At 32.2% G+C, this 1,439-nt stretch overlaps 1 non-coding gene across 1 annotated transcript; it reads right to left on the bottom strand.

The window, feature by feature from the left end:
• Positions 1–554: 554 nt before the first annotated feature.
• Positions 555–663, bottom strand: LOC131508203 (U6 spliceosomal RNA). The gene has a single exon (XR_009259912.1). It is a non-coding gene; the product is annotated as a U6 spliceosomal RNA (small nuclear RNA).
• Between the last annotated feature and the right edge of the window lie 776 nt (positions 664–1,439).

The raw sequence follows: 1,439 nt of genomic DNA on the forward strand, positions 1-1,439 counted from the left end.
TCTTTTATAACTGTTCTATTAAAACTAAAAAAGAAAATTTAGGGTAAGGGAGCAATAACATTCTATAGATCAGAGAGCAAGGACGTGTTCTAGATGACACCTAGCGTGATACTTTATAGCTCATCCTCTTTAAATTTTGTGTTATTTTATTTCTGCTAGCAACATAAATGCTATTTTAGTATGACATTATTTTATAAAAACCCTGAAACTCATAGAAAATCTAGCCGAAAGCATTATAATTTAACCTTACTGTGTGTGTGTGGGGGGGGTGTGCGCGTGCTCAGATATAGAATGGCAAAGGTCTGGTTATAGTGATTTCATATAATTATAATTTTTTAAAAGACAAGAGTGTTCCTTAAATACAGTTTAAAGACTGGATGTCATAAACCTTTTTATGCATCTGATAATGTGAGAAAATATAAACTATAACCTTAGCATTAGTCTTTACAGAATTATGTTGGAGAAATTATTTTAAGAAATGTAAAGACTTTACCATGTATGTTAACTCTTTCAGTACCTTAATATTTCCACTGAGCTTACACATTAAAATTCACAAATACCTGACAATCCTTTTACGAATGTGTATGTCATCCTTGAGCTGGGGCCCTGCTGTTCTTCTCCACGTCGTTCCAATTTTAGTATATGTGCTGCCTAAGCAAGCACCCAATAATCCTTTTAAACAGGACAAATGATTATAGTTAAGAATAATTTGACCTAAAACTGTGGTAGATGAAATGAACACTATTATAATGTCTAGAAGCTTAAGAAAACAACTGGGTTCTAAATATGAGATCAGTAAACAGTGGCTTAGTATGTCAATAAACTGTTACCTATCTGTTAACTGGCAACTTTACCAAAGAGTTCTTCACTTGATAATTACATGTATATAAACTCAATAAATATTTTATTTCAGAGACTATAAAATAAAAATTATCAAGAGACAGGACAGTGGAAAGAAGAAGAATGGGGGAAGTATAAAGGGAGCAAGAAAGTCACATGCTGCATTAATTGTTTCTAATTGTTAATTTTAAAAGGTATTTACCAGTACAGAATTGGCAACAGCTGAGGAGTAGGTAACTCTCATTCCTTATAGATCTTTTTTGGACAATTGAATATTCTAAGACTTCTTTTCTTTCACTTAAAAATAGTTTGATAAACAACTTGAGATTTTTTTTTTCTTTTGTGTGGGGAGAGAGCTTTTTCTGCTCTCAATATGTCACTTGTAGTTATATATTAAATGAACTGTGGATTTTCTCTTACTTCAGGAATTACAATAGAATAAATGGAGTGCTAAAAGGATGGTACCACATTCTTTGTCATTTACATTTAACTCCTAAGAAGATTAACTATGCTCCTTTAATTGCTCAGAATTAGAAGGCAGGTTTCAGTTAATACCTAATGGAGGAAAGAGGGACAAGAATTGAGGGCAAGTGAAGAAG

This window comes from Neofelis nebulosa, chromosome 3 (assembly GCF_028018385.1).
Source record: "Neofelis nebulosa isolate mNeoNeb1 chromosome 3, mNeoNeb1.pri, whole genome shotgun sequence".
NCBI lineage: Eukaryota > Metazoa > Chordata > Mammalia > Carnivora > Felidae > Neofelis > Neofelis nebulosa.